Genomic DNA, 6,000 nt, shown 5'->3' with positions numbered 1-6,000 from the left:
AATACCCACGTTTCACGTAGGCATGTTAATTAACTTTAGCACTTGATGAAGTGCTTTCCAGCGTCTAAGATGCTGAAGAGGGCATGACTCTGAGCTTCAAACATCAAGTGGAAATGCTTGGGTAAATCTGGGTCAGGTGATTATTAATTTAAGGCCAATCAATGATTGACCACTTATGTAGTATGAGCTGCATTTTTAACAATCTTAAATTTGGTGTTTTCATAGAAGTGGTCAACGGGAACAAATGACACAGGAAAACAAAACATCAATAATTCTAACCTCAAAAAATACTGCCTTACGGGATTGCAGCATTATAGGAATCTGTATGGTAGATTAGGACATTTATGCTCCAAGTCCCTCCCTCATTGAAGAGCCCATGAATCCATGACCTCTGGACAAAACAGGGTTTCTCAACTTTGGCATCATGAATATTTTGCTGGATAATTTTTTGTTTAGCAGCATCTCTGGCATTTGCCTACTAGATAGTGGTAATACTCACGGCAATCTACTCAGTGGGAAGACAACCAAAACTGTCTCCAGAAATTACTAAATGTCCCCTGGAGGGCAAGATCACCCACCAGTGGAGACTAGAGAAAGAATTTTTTAATGTACTTTTAAAAAATTTTACTTATTTATTATTTCTTCTTTTGTCTGCATTGGGTCTTCATTGCAGTGCGCGGGCTTCTCATTGCAGTGGCCTGTCCTGCTGCAGAGCTTGGGCTCTAGGCGCACAGGCTTCAGTAGCTGTGGCTCGCGGGCTCTAGAGCGCAGGCTCAGCAGCTGTGGCGCATGGGCTCAGCTGCTGTGCGGCATGTGGGATCTTCCAGGACCAGGGCTCGAACCCGTGTCCCCTGCATCGGCAGGCGGACTCTCAACCACTGCACCACCAGGGAAGCCCTAATGTACTTTTTAAATGTTAACTTTTACCCCTTCCATAAACCCCCTCCCCAGTTAGAATTCAGTGAATGTCCTAAGAGCATCACCCCAATTTGGGACCAAAATGTGCTGGGCTTACATGACCTCCAATAAAACTTCAATAGTATTAAGAACAATTAATCTTTCTTTCTCATTTATTCATTTTCCTTCTGAATATTTAATAATAGTGTAATGCTTTCTAATGTTTGTTTTGATATTTGCTGTTTCTATTAACGTTTTCTATACATGGCTCTTTAAAGAACGAAAACCGTATAAACCCTCAGGTTTTAGCAGTTGTGTTCTGGATCGCTCTTAAGTTTTCACTTTGAAAGACTGATTCGGAGCCTATGACTTACATTTTGTTTTATGAACAAGTATACATGCATCTGTTTAGCTGTTTTAAGATTAGCAGTGAAGCCGTCAAAATGACGTAGCAGCTGTCACCTCTGTGTCCAGCAACAACGTATGATCACCGAGAAATAATGCAGCAGTATTTTGCAGTTTTTTCAGTGGGCCCGGCCACCATCCTACATGACCACAATCTAAAACCACAGAGGAGAGCTGGTGTTGTTCTTTGGCACTTAATAAAAAGTTAACGCTGGGCTTCCCTGGTGGCGCAGTGGTTGGGAGTCCGCCTGCCGATGCAGGGGACACGGGTTCGTGCCCCGGTCCGGGAGGATCCCGCATGCCGCGGAGCAGCTGGGCCCGTGAGCCATGGCCGCTGAGCCTGCGCGTCCGGAGCCTGTGCTCCGCAACGGGAGAGGCCACAACAGTGAGAGGCCTGCGTACAGCAAAAAAAAAAAAAAAAAAAGAAATTCTTCAATACAAATGTAATACAGAAAACAACCACAGTCCTTTATCTTAATTTCTATAATGTTACAATTTTGTGAGAGCACAGAAGGAAATGTATATGAAACCCGGGTAGTGACATCATTCCAGAAATTCTTTAAACAATTCAACACGTGTATTATAATGTGTTAATATTTTCTCCCCAGCAAGTGCCTGGTGTTAGGCCCTTAGGAACTGCTGAAGGGCAAGTTCACAAGCTTGTTGTTATTGACGTTTCTTTTCCAGAAGCCCAGGCGTTCTAGTTCTGCCACAGTCAGTCTTGGACTTGTTTTTACCTTTGCCAAAAGAATTCCCTTGACTTCTGCTCTGATTTGGATTCTGTTCCCTTGGTCCTGTGACTTTCTCTCTCTAGGATTACTTTTCAGTCTAGGGGAAGACATTTTCCAGAGTTCCCTGAGAAATGGTACTTGGCAGGTCATTTTTTCGAGAACTTGCATGTCTGAAAATGTCTTTATTATACTCATTCTTGATTGATAGTTGGCTAGGTATGAAATTCTAAATTCCCTCAGCATTTTAAGGTTTTGTTCCATTGTCTTCTAGCTTGAGGCGCTGCTGTTTGAGAAATCCAAGGCCAATCTGGTAGTTCATTCTTTTTACGTGATCTGTTTTTCACCCTTGGAAACTCTTAGACATTTTAGACCGTCTAACTCTGAGCTCATTCCTGAGAGTGCCTCCACCTTTTCACTAATCATGTGTCATATGCAAACAAAGAACTTCTGATTCCCATTTGTAAAATGTGTAATACAGTATAATGAAAATTGCATGTAAATAGTACCTCGTGAAATTTTGCTCCATGATGAAGTTATCCTTTTTTTTTCAGTTGAGGAAAAGTGTTACCAGAATTTGTGACCTTATCTCCATCAGCTAAGGGAACTTCTAGGGAGCTTCAAATCCCAAACCCAAGTTTTCTCTTAGCGCTCGCCCCTTGGACTTTCTCCAGCTGGGATTCATCACTCCAGCCTCTGAATTCTCTCCGTTTCATTTCCTGTGGTTTCTGACTTCTCCTCTCCTCCTGCCAGTTTCGCTGGACCTTCTCTCCTTGACCCTGGTTCCTAAACGTGGATATGCCTTTGGATTCTTTGCTGATGCTCTCCCACATTGTGTGATATTTGAATTTTAAGAGGCCTCATTTAATTTTAGGATATTAAATGTCACCATTACGATTGTCACTTTCAAAATACATATCTGATCATAACCTATTTTACATGTCGCCCTGCATTTCCACCAATATCATCCTCGGAGTGGTGTACTGAAGAAAAATGCTGAACTGAGATCTTAGCGTAGGTGTTGGCAAACTTCTTCTGTAAAGGGCCAAAGAGTAAATATTTTAGGCTTTGCTGGCTACACAGCCTCTGTTGTAAATACTCACTTCTGCTACTGCAGCGTAGACACAGCCATTGACAATACCTAACAAATGAGGGTGGCAGCATTCCAGTCAAACTTTATTTACGAAACAGGCAGGAAGTCTTATTTCACCCTGGGCTGCGGTTTGCCAATGCCAGAGCTATGTCTTGAATTTTGCAATAAGCAGTTGTTTGACCTTAAGAAAATCATTTAATGACCTCAATGTCACAAAACTACTGCATTAGAAATTATTTCTTTTGACTAGAATTTTCCTCCTCTCACCCACTACCTTATGGGCCTACTAAACTCCTATTCATTTTTGAGACCCAGCTCAAATGTCGCCTCTTGGATGAAGCCTTACTTCACTCATGCTTACAAGACTGTGTATTAATAATGTTGGTACTGGACTTCCCTGGTGGTCCAGTGGTTAAGACTCCGCATTTCCGGGACTTCCCTGGTGGTGCAGTGGTTAAGAATCCGCCTGCCAATGTAGGGGGCACGGGTTCGAGCCCTGGTCCAGGAAGATCCCGCATGTCACAGAGCAGCTAAGCCCATGCGTCACAACTACTGATCCCGTGCGCCACAACTACTGAAGCCCACGTGCCTAGAGTCCGTGCTCCTCAACAAGAGAAGCCACTGCAATGAGAAGCCTGCGCACCGCAATGAAGAGTAGCCCCCGCTCGCCGCAACTAGAGAAAGCCCATGCAGCAACGAAGACCCAACACAGCCAAAAATATAAATAAATAAATAAATTTATTTAAAAAAATAAAATGACTCCGCACTTCCACTGCAGGGGGCACGGGTTCGATCCCTGGTCAGGGAAGTTCTGCATGCCGCGCAGTGTGGCCAAAAAAAATCTTGGTACTTATACTATACTTGTACCTAGTCAGAATTAGCTACACCTCCTTTCATTCCCATACAGAATACATTTAGAGTCCATTAAAACACTCTCAGTGCCCTTTTGTAGTTGTTTTACATGTCTCTCTTCACCCCTTGATTTTAAGCTTACGTTTTGAAGCTTCAATATCTATTGAAGTCCCTGCTATGTAATTTACGCTGAATCATTGCTTGTTAAACATTTGTGCATTTGTGCGAAGTAATGGCCTGCATGTTCCTTACGTTGTCTTCCTGCTAAAAATATAATTATACATGTTTTAAACCAAACTCATCCTATTTCTTCCCAATTCTGTTTCTCCTCTTGTTAATGACATCCTCAGTCTTAGTTACCCAGGGCTCAAAATTAAATCTATCTGCACTGTGGTTAAAAGAATAGAATTTGTGTCAGACAGATGTGAAGCTGAAGCTCAGTTAGGATCCTGGGTACATTACGACTGTCTCGAGGCAAAGTTTCCTTATTTCTAAAAGGATTAGGTGCAGCCCAGGGTTACCGAGGGCAGTCAATAAACCTTGGGTTTTGAATGTGTAGCTGACACTCTACAAATGGTTCCTGTTATTTCTTATTGGGCTCGTTCTAACAGTTCTGGTAGTATGATCTTCAACAAATTTTGGAGGAAAACTCATTTTCCCTGTAACTTTTCTTGGTTTGCGATTACACTACCTGATGCCCTTGATCCTGGAACATTTGGTAAGAGCTAATTCCTTCTGGAGACACTTAGTCTCTCTGTAATACTCAAGTAATGTATGTTACGTTAAATTTTATAGCCAAGAATTAGTTTATAATTAACGGATAGTATTTAATTGGATGTGACTCTTTTTAAAAACCATGTGTTCTGTCCATAGAGGGAAAATATTTATCTTTATATTTTTAGATGTTTTGGGGAAACCCCCATATACTCAGGCCTACTGTATCTTAAACGCATCTAAACATTTTGTGTAGCCACTGGCTTTCAGTAACTCAATGAATGATATTATTCAATCAAGCGTTTTTTAAGAAGTAAGAATTTTTTTTCTTTTCATTTATAATCAGAAGTATACAGATGGCTTTTAATTTTGTGTCTGTGCCCCCTTATTCTTTCTGCACAACACAAATTCCTATTCATACTCCAAGCTGTGTTCCTAAAATTCATTTGGTTCCCAAATATCTATTTTCTTGTGACAGGTCTTTAATTCTGTTCTGGAATAATATTTTAATATTCAGCTTAATTTAACTTTTTTATAAACTTGTGTTATTTTAAAAAATAGATTATAAGCTCTATGTATGAAATAAAATTATTTTATTAATGTTTATATTCTCACACAACCTGGTATAATTCTGCCTGTTACACAGGCATTTATTCTTTTCTCATCATTGTATTAATATAATAAAAATTATAACAAACAAAGCTGAGCAAGTCTCCACGAGCCCTGTTCCACAGACTAACTGAACAAATGTTTTTTGATTTCAAATTATTAACATGCTAGTTTTAGAATAATATTGATCATTTTCTTTGAGGAAAAGTCAGAGAATGAAATATACATGTAATGAATCTTCTCTGAGTATCTAAATCCTAAGTATATACATTCACTTAAAGGATGTGCTATTATGTTACGCCTTACAAAACCCCATCCTACTTTCCAAATACCTGTATAGTAATTGAGGCTGCAGGATAAAACACCATATCCCACAGCTTGCCTTCTTTGAAGAGATATCATCTCTGATTGAAAAATCATGATGGCTATTATTTATTTTTGCAACTCTGCAAAAACTAAGCCACTAAGACTATGCATAAGAATTTCGAAGAGAAATACAAAAGTAAACAGTAGGTTTCATAGGAAATTTATCAGACTTAACATGGTAATAAATGTGATAAAAAATAAAACCTCAAACATAGCAACCAGCAAAACAATGAAAACAATGCCTTAAACTTTGTCCACCAGCTCCACCACATGGCATCACGAGAATTTACAGTTTATATTCAAGGGGGAAATAATCTTCCCAAATATTTAAAAATA

This window comes from Hyperoodon ampullatus (genome assembly GCF_949752795.1).
Source record: "Hyperoodon ampullatus genome assembly, chromosome: 16".
Lineage (NCBI taxonomy): Eukaryota > Metazoa > Chordata > Mammalia > Artiodactyla > Ziphiidae > Hyperoodon > Hyperoodon ampullatus.
The sequence above is the reverse complement of the archived record's forward strand: the minus strand, read 5'-3'. Positions refer to the sequence as shown.